The sequence below is a fragment of the Miscanthus floridulus genome, chromosome 4 (genome assembly GCF_019320115.1).
Source record: "Miscanthus floridulus cultivar M001 chromosome 4, ASM1932011v1, whole genome shotgun sequence".
Taxonomy (NCBI): domain Eukaryota; kingdom Viridiplantae; phylum Streptophyta; class Magnoliopsida; order Poales; family Poaceae; genus Miscanthus; species Miscanthus floridulus.
The window spans coordinates 111,595,960-111,607,475 of NC_089583.1; the positions used below are offsets into that span (position 1 = coordinate 111,595,960).

The following is an 11,516-nucleotide window of genomic DNA, read 5'->3' on the forward strand; positions in this document are numbered from 1 at the left end:
ATCACATACCTGGGAAATACTTCAGCATATTCCTGCTATTGTGTTGTTGGCACATCTGGAAGAGGCGCAACAATGTGGTGTTCAGAAATGATCGAATCACATTAAACGCTGCCTAAGCTGCTTGCAGATCAGAGGCATTTCTGTGGGCAGCATATAGTGGAATGCGTTAAGAGTGGTAGAATCCTCCTCTCCTCACATGTACCTGCCACAGGTACCTCACATAGAGGGCGCTCAGGTCACACCCCCCGGGCGAGACTCGTCCAAAGACTCGCCATAGAATCATATCCGGTCGACTCAACCCTCATCACACACACCCAAACGCACGTCAAGATCTTCTCATGTTATTACCATATTATTGACACCAAGTGCCTTAGTCACTCGCAAACAATCGTCTACCAAGCATCACATCACATATATAATGCGTAGTAGAAGTAAGTAGCAAGTAGTAAGCGGACGTATAGCTTAACACCGGGTGTGCAAGTGTAAAGGTTACGTCAAGGTAATGGCTCCAAGCAATTCTACTATGCAACCTATCATAGATCATTTGTATGAAAGTCAGCGGCGAAGCCAGTGCATATGTGTCGGGGTCATGCGACCCCGATAACTTTGTACGAATCAGTGGAACCCCGCGTATTCCGGCCAGCTACGACCCCATCAAATTGAGTTAATGAATCTGTGCGACCCCGGCAGCAGTTTGGTCTAAATTCGCCACTGATGAAAGTAAAGCGCTAGCAACTGTATTATTGCATGTCTAATAGAATTCTACGAGGTTGGGTGGGACGTGGCACCTGTGGTCTCAAATTTAAGAAAAAAAACCATTACATAGATTTCTTGATCTGCCAAAGGTGTTCATAATCCAAGAGGATTAAATAACAAAAAGAACTTTACATGGCAAGAGTGCTCCACGCATCAAAAGTTTCAGTAACCAACATTTCACTAACAGTCCAAGAACTTGACACTTCATGAGACCCAAGCTGGAAGGATCTCAATGAGCCAGTGCCATTGGGATTCCACATCTAGACGATGTTGGTTCCTTTGAGAACGTTGAAAGCAATGGTAGTAACCGGTGTGTAACGATCGAGTGTCCTCTAGATCTCAAATGTTACCTGCACGGACATAACTGATTTGCAAGAGTGTCTAAAGTTAGTTCCAATAGTAGTTTTCTTAATTTTACTCCGGAAAATTGCATGTCTCTTCTCTCAGTTTGCTCTTTGTTGGTAGATAACTGAATGAAGTACAAACATCTTATTCAGATCACGGGGAAAAACAACATAGTCCATGAAGAGTAAATTCAATGTGTAAATGACTAAAAAGCATATGACGTTGATACTCCTCGAACGTACAAAATAGAAGAATAGTAGAATAGAAATTTTTGTACATACCTACTACCAGGAACATCAATGCTCCGTGCTCCTGCATCTGTGATGTTTTCCAGGGTCTAAAGACTTGCAAAATCTTTTCGACGCGGTCTAAAATTGGAGAGATATCCATCTGCAATTGTTATATGTGTACTTAGGTCTTACATATCTTCAAATAAAATTAAACTTTCACTCATGATGATAAAAGAAAATTATAGAATCATCATAGTAAACTTTTCAAGTGTAGTGTGCTCACAATGTCAGATTAATCCATTTGTTGTATGTCCTTGTATACAATATTCTTAGTGATTTTTCCGCAGGTTCCATAGTGATTTTCTATCAATATTGTCAATCCATTTCTATTTCTCACTCGTGATATTGCGACGTATAGCTGTCCATGTGTGAATACTGTTTTTTTAACTATACCCTTACATTTGATAAAGTTTGTCCTTGGCTTTTATTTATAGTCATAAAATAACAAACTTTTATGGAGAATTGGCGTCGACATAAAGTACTTCCTCGTGTTGTTAAATTTATTCTCGGTATATACACGTTGTTTCTCCATTATGTGTCCCTGTTATTATCTTAGCTTCTATAGCATTGTCTCCTAAATTAGTAATTATCAACCTTGTTCCATTACATAGGCCTATACTTTGATTAAGATTTCTCAAGAGCATTATAGGAACACCGACTTTGAGTCTTACAGCCTGTTCGCTTATTGGTTTCAGCCAGGGCTTATCAGCCAGCCAACAGTGTTTTCCTCTCACAACAAACCAGCACCAGCCGGGCTTATCAGCCCAGAAACCAACCAACGAACAGGCTCTTAATCTATGGCATGGAAAATTATTTGCATTTAAAGTATTCAGACATTCAGTAGGGTAAAGTATATTAGCATCATTATAAGTGTACGTACATTTTGATAATAGTATCTGCACTAAAGTATTCCTTTTCTATAGTTGGTACTACGTTTAGCATGTAATCATTGATTTCATCAACAATCTCATTAGTTGTTGCTAGAATTGCTCTATCCTTAAGATACTCTGATTGGTTAAACTTTGTTTTGAAATCTGGATATGTACATTGAATTAAAGCTTCAATTTTGTTCCCTGTTGTATTTATCAATAAATCTGATGGCACTTCGACTATAACGGAGTCTGGATCTGAGTTTTCGTCGGTACTATATCCATGTGTAATAGTTTCATTTCCAATTTCAAGTATCCAATTGTTAAAATCATTTAATTCTCTATATTCTAAACTATGCGGTTCCATTTTTTGTAAACGCATATTTTCATGTAGATACAATCTCTTGACATAGTTCCAAAGGTATGATCTAACTAACGAAGCACTTACGATATGCAACTTCGATGCATTTTCAATAACAGGTAGTATATGTTTTCGATCTCCTCCAAGAACGACAACTTTTCCTCCAAATGGTATATAAGAAGCTTTTGTGTCGTTTTCAGATAGTATATCTCGTAGTGATCTATCAAAAGCTTCAAAGCATTGTCGTCATGAATGCTTCATCCCATATAATCAGAGCAGTTTCTGTAAGTAGTTCAGCAAGTTTTGTGCCACGTTTTATATCACATATTGACAATTCATCTATATCGCTTGATAAATATGATTGGCATTTCTCTACGTCTGAATTATTAGTAACACTTAGAAAATTTCCTACTAAAATTTAAAGGTACAGGCAAAATAGAATTACTGAATAGTTGGGAGGAGATTTAAATCCTATGAATGGGATAGGGATTAGGAATAATGGCTTACGTATCTCATATATCTGATTCATTAATTAGTCTGCTACAATCCAGGAAACTGAAATCTTGGATTCTAATCAAGTTGCTCACATCAGATTGATTTAGTTTCAAAAACTGAGAAACGAGTCGTGCATACCTGTTCAGCCTGACCCTTTAGGCAATACCGCACGAGGAAGAGGCGACCTGGGGAGGGGGGTTGGGCGCAGGGAGGGAGGTGCTCCCGGGCAGTGTTGATGTGGTGGCCGCAGCGCACGACAGAGGACTGGTGACGCGAAGCAGGGACGGAGGCAGCCCCAAGCGGTGCCGATGCGGTGTCGGCGGCGCACGGCGGAGGGTCAAGCAGAGGTGGAACAGAAGGGGAGCAGCGTGGCTATGGATTGCGAGGCGCGGCAAAGCTCGTGGTGGTTGCAAAATTAATGGCTGCGCTAGGGAATCTACAAGCTGACAGAGGATTAGGAAGACCGGAAGACGTTCAGAGCCTGAACGAGGATGGTAGCCTGTTCTGGAAGCTCGTGGCCTACCTAGCCCAAGCTGTTGTACGGCGTCCGACACATATCCAATGGCCGAGACATTCCTATTGACGTGGCCCAATGGATAGCAGGAGCTTGGCCCTCATTTCGTCCTTTAGAGATGCTCGTGTGCAGGTACTGGCATAAGGAAATCAGAAATTATTTGCTTCATATGTATCAGCGTATGACAATATTGTTTTTATAAAAAAAGTCCCACAATCTCCATGGAACATGATTTACACTATTGGAATTTTGACATTTTTTCAAATCTAAGTCTTTACATTTTTGCTGGAAGGCCTGTGACATAATAAACTAGATGGTTGATGAACTTCATGCTCACTCGCATAGGCTGCGCATATAATCTACATGTTATATATGCTTTTTCCTCCTTATTTTAATATAAATGCCGAGCAACTAGATGTTGGGACCTAATACTGGGATACCCAATACGGTGGAGCTAATAACCATCGAATGTTCACGCTTCCGGTCAGACAAGAACGCTACTACACTTCTTGCCCGAACGACGGAAGATTGGTTCCGCCTCGCCCGACCCCCGAGGGCTAGACTTCGACTCGCACGACCCCCGAGGGCTAGACTCCGACTCGCTCGACGGCTAACTCTGCCTCGCCCGACGTCTGAGGGCTGGCTCCGCCTCGTCCAACGTCCTAGGGTAGGCTCCGCCTCGTCCGACGACTGCGCCCTGCTCCTTCATGACGATGAGCATGAAGTAAGACAGGACATTCGAGTCAACCGCAATACCAAGGACCATACCCTGCACGCCTTTAGAAAAGTACCGTCAGGATACGACGGGACAGGCGCGTTAAGCCCTTTCAGGCATGACAGAGCCCGAACAGTGTTGTAGGCACCGACTTTGGTCTTATAGTTTTTTGGGCGCCGCCATCAGCCCTCGGACGCAGATCCTGACACAAGCATACGACAACCATTACAATCCAAAAGAGAACTCACATCATCTACAGTGACGAACGTATGGTCACTTCCCCGGCTACTCCCCGTAGGGTCACAGCTCGGCTCCCTGACACACCGCATCGTCCGCCGACGTAGGATGGGACGTACCCACTTGCTGGATGAGGTCAGGGCACGACCTTATGAGGATCAACGAACACGTCATCCCTGACACGGCCTACCATGTTAGCAGGGCAGGCTTAAGAGAAAAGGAAGACCCGGCGCCTTCGAATGACTCTCTCGACCTCTGGTTTTTTCTCTTTCTCCCATCTGTAACCCCTGCACCCCCTTGGTCTATAAAAGGGGGGCGGGACACCCCACTAAGGGGGGATCAATTCCACACACAACATACAGCCAAGCAGCAACTGGGCTCTTGGCATCCTTTCGACCTTTCCATCAGAGACTTGGGCCCTGTCCCTCTCTCGACCGTTTGTACCCCCTACTACGAACCTTTTTCGATACTAATAACACGAGCAGCAGCAAACTAGACGTAGGGACATTCTGTCTGAACCAGTATAAACCTTGTGTCCTTTAGTACACCATCCGATCCTAATGCGCGACAAATATAAATTTACTAGTTGGTGTTTGTTCGAAACACCGACAGTTGGCGCACCACGTAGAGGCCTTTGCATGTTCCAAATTAGGCCTCGGATGGCTAGCCATGCAATCAGCTGGGTCCCGAGCACACACGTGCGTTTCGGTGACCTAGATTTTATCATCACAGTGGGAGGAGAGTTGGCGTTGGCCCATGCCGCCATCCAATCTCTCCCCTCCATCGGCTTCAACTACGAGAGGCTTGAGCGCCAGCCCAGCGTCTCCCTTGGACCCCAGCCGTCCAGGGAGGACCCATGCCTCCTCACCCTCTCTCTGGAACACTCTGCACAGAGCGCCCCGATGGTGCTTCTGTTCGGTCTCCGCAACGCCGCAGCGACCGTTAGCCACCTTATGGCATAGCGCATAATCCCATCCCCCATGAACAACGAGTTCATGGGGATGATCGAAAGCGTCACGAAATCTCTCCACGGCCTCCTCGCAGAGGGGCTGGGGTCGAACTCTGGCTCTGACTCCAGCAGGGAGAGTTATCACCCCCTGGGAATGTTTCATGGAGGGTACCCTCGAGGGACACATCAAAAGCGTCTCCATGGAGGAGGCTACCTTGGCAGGCAACCTCAGTGGCAAAACCGAAGGAGAGACAGCGGCCCCACCTCACGTAGGGGTGGAGCAGCTGAGAGCCTGAAAGCAGGAGATCGATGAAGCCGGACAACAATTTGTGCGGGAATACGCGGAGGTCGATCAGGAGATCGAATGCCATGGAGACGGTGGGTGCGCACGCGTCGTGGCCCATGACTAAACCGAAGGATCATCGTCGATGATGAAACCCTTCCTCACTTCGCTCGGGCAAGCCAGAACATCACTGCTGTAACAGCCATGCTCCATGGTCTTCTAGAGGCTGCAACACCCGAGGATCATTGAGCCCACCATGAAATTCACATGCTGCCCGAGGATCGTCGGACCCACCATGATGATTGTGATGTCATTCCCCCTCGGTGAGGTCGTCCAAAGCTAGGACGCCACGGGAAGAACTGCAAAGTGGGCACTCGAGTTAATGGATCAAGGCATCACATATGCCTCCCGAACGCCGATCAAGTCCCAGGTGTTGGCTGACATCATCGTGGAATGGACCAAGGTCCAAACACCATCGGTGGTCGTCGACCAAGAGTACTGGACGATGTACTTCGATGGATAGCTGATGAAGAAGGGCGTCGGCATGGGGCTAGTCTTCGTATCAGCCCTCGGGGTTCGCACGAGGTACATGGTTCATCTCCATTTCCCCTCATCAAATAATGTGGCCGAGTATGAAGCACTCATCAACGGCCTACGCATCGCCATCAAGTTGGGCATCCGACGCCTTGACATCTAGGGCGACTCCTAGCTAGTTGTCATCCAAGTCATGAAGGAGTCGAGCTGCCACGACGCCAAGATGGCTGCATACTGCTAAGAAGTCCGACGACTGGAGGACAAGTTCGATGGCTGGAGGACAAGTTCGATGGCCTCAAACTCAATCACATCCTAAGGCGCCTCAACGTGGCGGCCGATGTGCTTGCAAAAGCGGCGTTCGGTCGAGAGCCGGTGCCGATGGGTGTCTTCACCAGCGACCAACACAAACCCTTGGTGCGGTACAAAGGATCAAGACAGGCCGACGATGGCCCATCTGATCTAGCCTCAGGGGCTAACCAACCGATGGCTCCATCTAGCCCTGAGGTCATGGAGCTTGAAGAGGATCCATCGACAGAGCCTGACCCTCTGGATGACTAGAGAACACTCTACCTCGACTACCTCCTCCATGATACGCTGCCGACAGATAAAACAAAAACTTGATGGCTCGCACATTATGCCAAGTCCTTCATTCTTGTAGAGGACGAACTCTACAAATGAAGACACACCAGGATTCTGTAGCTCTGCATCCCCATCAAACAGGGGAAGCTTCTACTGAGCGCTATCCATGGTGGGGTCTGCGGTTAGCAACGCCGTGCCTAGAACCTTGGTGGGGAACGCATTCCGATAGGGCTTCTATTGGCCCACTGTAGTAGCCGATGCCGAGCAGATCATACGCACCTACGGAGGGTGCCAGTACTACGCTCGGCAAACTCACCTCCCAGCCTAGGTACTCTAGATGATCCCCATCATGTGTCCCTTTGTGGTCTGGGAGCTCGATCTGGTTGGGCCTCTCAAGAAGGCGCCTGGGGGCTACACCCACTTGCTTGTCACCATAGATAAGTTCACAAAATGGATCGAAGCTCGGCTGATCTCCGTGATCAAGTTCGAGCAAGCTGTGCTATTTTTCCTCGACATCATCCATCGCTTTGGAGTACCAAACTCCATCATCACGGACAATGACATGCAGTTCACCAGCAATAAATTCCTTTGATTTTGCGATGAACAACACATCTAGGTTGATTGGGCCACCGTCGCGCACCCCTGAATGAATGGGCAAGTCGAGCGTGCAAACGGCATGCTCCTACAGAGCCTCAAGCCTAGGATCTTCAACTGGTTGAATAAGTTCAGCGCACGCTGGGTCGCCAAGCTCCCTGCGGTGCTCTAAAGCCTAAGGATGACTCGTAGCCGGGCCACCGGCTACACGCCTTTCTTCATGGTCTACGGTTCCGTGGCCGTCCTCCCAATTGACCTCGACTATGGAGCACCAAGAATTAGAGCATACGACGAATAGGGAGCCGAGGCATCCCACGAAGATGCCATGGATCAGCTAGACGAAGCCCGCAACGTCACCCTCCTCCGTTCAGCCAAGTACCAGCAGGCACTATAATGGTACCACAACCGACGGGTGTGGGACCGAGCCTTTAGTGTCGGGGACCTGGTTCTCCGCCTCATGCAGAGCAACAAGGACCGCCACAAGCTTTGCCCGCCCTAGGAGGTGCCTGGAGAACGCTGGCAAGGGGGTGGCGACATCGTCCTTGACATAAAACCAATACGAATGCCACCCCTTGTTGGAGGTCCACAGACGCATCGATGGGTATTCGTTCACCCGGTTGTTGTGGAGATGAATGCAGGCGCATCCCACCAGCACGCTCAACTCTTTCTTCCCAACCCGCTTCTTCAAAAGGTTGATGGCGAAGAAATACCGCCACAGGTCGAAGTGAGGACTAATCCCTAGGAACCCCTCACACAGGGCGACGAATGCTGTAATGTGCTGGACCCTATTGGGAGTAAGGTGCTGCAACTCCACCTTGTAGTAATCCAACAGCCCATGAAGAAACTTGTGGGCAGGTATGGCGAATCCCCGCTCATGGAAGTGAGCGAAGGACACGACATACCCTTCGGGCGGCGACGACTCGTCCTCACTACCGGGCAGCCGCCGCTCCTCGGCGGCGATCAGGGGGCAAAGGAGGCCACAACGAACGAGGCCCTCGAGGTGCTGAGGGGTGATGTTAGATCTGCACCACGGCTCCATTGAACGATTGGGAGGGGGGTGGATGTGTGGTAGAACCACCTAATCTAATGCCTTCCAGGAGTGCTTGTCTTCTATTAGACACTAAGCATTCAGGGAAGAATACTAAATTACTCGGTTCCATCGGGCACACCCTAGGGGAGAACCCAAAAATCCATATTTTTGCCATCAGGATCACAAATGAGAGAATAAAGCTTACGTCATTCTTAACTATTTCTTACATCACTTTTAATACAATATCAGAGTATAATATTTATTATTATAACAGCGGAATGTAATCATACTATCAGAGTTATGAATAATTTAATTTAATAGCAGAATATACACATGTGATCAGAATTACAGTGAAAATAAATACCTATTCATAAAATGATGAAGCATTTATATATAAACTATGACAACAGATTATGAAACTTTTATTTATAAAAGGATTTGGTGAGAGTTATAAATAACAACTACGATCACAGCGTAAAGGAATCCTCGCTGAGTCCACCAGGAGGTATCCATACATAAGGGTCAGCTCTAGCATCCACCTATCACCTGCAACAGGGGGAATAAAACCCTGAGTACTCAATTGTACTCAGCAAGACTTACCCGATAGGAAGAAAGAAAAGACTCCAAGGATATGTAAGGCTATCTAACTTGTGGGTTTATTGCATTTGCAGGAAGCATTACTAAGCGTGCGTCCTTATATTCGATTTTTATTAATAGCCGTATTGGTTCATTAACTAACCATTCTATGTAAGCACCTGTGCTACTTTCAAGTTGGTGGTAAGCAATCAGATTTCCTTTTTCCATCTTCCATCTTTCATCTTTTAGTTTTTACTACGATGCTAAACCATAGACAAGCCGTACCGGATCGCTTGACAATTCGCGAATCAATGCCCCCAGCTAGGTACCCTGAAAACACATGCCCCGCTTGTATCCAAGGCACAAGCAGGACCAACCCATCACCCTCCTGTCCTAGGGTCCTAGGTCCCTGTCCAAACTAGGACTCCAAGCCCCCGCCCCTGAGTCCTGAACTCAGTGCGGTGCAAGGACCTCCTTCACCAAAAAGAAACCTTGACAGTTGGTCCAAAAAGAGCTAGAACCCACGACAAGAGAGCAACAAGTCTTCCAAGCGCCCATACCCAAGTATGTGCTCGAGATAATAAGTCTGTGACTTGCCTAGAGCCTTATGTAATGGCCGGTCCTTAACCGACACAGACAGGGAAAGTAGTGTAACCAAGCCATCCCCCACGTCTACGACGACACAACCTCTTACACCCACCAATACCCAAACCATATCCCTACCCGGTCACCATTTTCATTTCCATCATTTTTATATATTCCAAGTGATAATAATCCAATAATATATTTCCTATCTCTCAGAGTGACAACCATCACTCAACTTCTACCGGAGTCCTATAGCATAGCAATCTACATGATCCTATCATACTAGTAAGACTCATAGGATAAAGATATATATATATGCAAGTGGGTTTCATTCAACTCCTTTATACTTAATGCACAAATATAATTTAACTGTAGAAAAGTAGGGTTTATGCACCGGGGCTTGCCTAGGTAAGATTTATATTAAAAAGTTAGTATCTGCATCTTCAGATCATCCACCATCAACTGGATAGAAAGCCCATTACATCATCTCCTGGAGAGAATACCATTACACCACCTTCGAATTCCCAATCATCCTTCACTTGATCCGTTGATCCATCATCGTACCTATATGATATGCACTGATGCGAATGCACAGATGTAAATAACCAACGATAACCGAAACGCTTAGAAATCCGATAACGCCTCACAAGCTAACATGATAGTTCTAACATAGGTCTACATATCCATGTTGTCGAATAAGGCGTTACTTCCCAACCACCGTTTTAGTTATATAAACCCAAGTTGTTTCGTTGTTTCATTCTATCGATTTAATCATTATTCAAAATAGGGTATCATTAACTATCTAGCAAACCAATTATTCTAGAACTATAAAATTATAGTGAGTACCTAATATTGCTAGGAGCCTACTGTAAAAATTTTAGATCCAACAATATTATCAATTGATCACAACAATTCCTACAAGTTTATATTTTTATAATGTTAAGTATCTTAAATTAATTATATAGCTTCCAATAATATTATCGAACTATGTGAACAAAATATACTAATAGGTAGATCATGATTTTAGAAACTTAATAAAACTAGTTTGGTATTTTTATAATTTTCTACTTTTTACTACAAATTTCCAAACGTTCAGCCAATTACTAATATTAACAAAATACCAAAGAAGAAGAAAAAACCCCTGGCCCCGAAGCGGCCCAGCTCGCCTGGACCAGCGACCACGACAGCATAGGCGCGGGTAAATGCGCGGACGGCCCAATGAGCACGCAGTGGCCTAGGCGGGGCGCAACGCGAGCGACAGAAGGGTCGAGATGGCGACTAGAGGGGGGGTGAATAGTCTTTTCTAAAACTTAAACGCGTCGGCTAACCGATACAAATGCGGAATTAAAACTATTGGTCTAGCCAAGACTATACCCCACTATATATGTTCACTAGCAACTTAAAAAGATAACAATTATGCAACAAAGGTGCCGGGCTAGTTAGAGCTCTCCTAAACAATTCTAGGAGCACGGTTATACAAACCTATGTCACTAGTTCTTTAAGCAACAAGGGAGCTCCTACACATGCTAGTAAGCAAAAGCACAAAGCTAACTAAGCTCACTAGCAATGCTCAATAACAAGGCAACCAATGCCTAATTAGAGAGCGCAAATACTTAGCTACACAAACTAAGCAATGTGACTAACAAGGTTACTAAAACCAAATTAGTCACGCAAGGGAGCTACTTCTATGCTACACAAGCAAGAAGGTAATTAGCAAGCTACACAAGCTATCTAATTACAAGAGCAACTACATAAGCTTAATATATATAAAAGTAATTGCAAGCTTGTGTAATGGGGATGCAAA

At 45.8% G+C, this 11,516-nt stretch overlaps 1 long non-coding RNA gene across 1 annotated transcript; it reads right to left on the reverse strand.

The window, feature by feature from the left end:
• Positions 1-794: 794 nt before the first annotated feature.
• Positions 795-3,618, reverse strand: LOC136552628 (uncharacterized). Its single transcript, XR_010782852.1, has 3 exons — positions 3,255-3,618; positions 1,383-1,491; positions 795-1,120 (listed from the first exon to the last, which is right to left on the reverse strand). It is a non-coding gene; the product is annotated as an uncharacterized lncRNA (long non-coding RNA).
• Between the last annotated feature and the right edge of the window lie 7,898 nt (positions 3,619-11,516).